The following is a 476-nucleotide window of genomic DNA, read 5'->3' on the forward strand; positions in this document are numbered from 1 at the left end:
GCAGAAGATCAATTTCTACGTCGATTGGTGATTTTCTGCTAACATGGTTAGTTAGCAAAAAGATATCAATATGAGAGTAACATCATTATATTAGCAAGTTATGTTAGAGATATGATTTATATACTCATTCTTCGATAGCTACCTGTAAGCATTCTAACTATAAACATTATTAGCATATAATTCTTCCTCTTATTATATCAGACTTATCATAATGCAACTGAAGTTTTTTTACTACATAAACCTATAGTCCTCGATTTCAATTTAAAACATCACATTGGCAAAAAGAAATTGAAGAAAAATTAAATAAAAATATATTAAAAATGCAATATGAAACATCAACAACAAGAAACTGTGATGAATTGACATTTTTTATTAAATTAATAATTTGTTTGCTTTTGGAAAATAAAAAACAAAAAAAAACACGAAACAACAATACAAACAAAAAATTTGGTTATATATAAAAAATGTTAAAAAAA

The sequence above is a fragment of the Teleopsis dalmanni genome, chromosome 1 (assembly GCF_002237135.1).
Source record: "Teleopsis dalmanni isolate 2A chromosome 1, ASM223713v2, whole genome shotgun sequence".
Classification (NCBI taxonomy): Eukaryota; Metazoa; Arthropoda; class Insecta; order Diptera; family Diopsidae; genus Teleopsis; species Teleopsis dalmanni.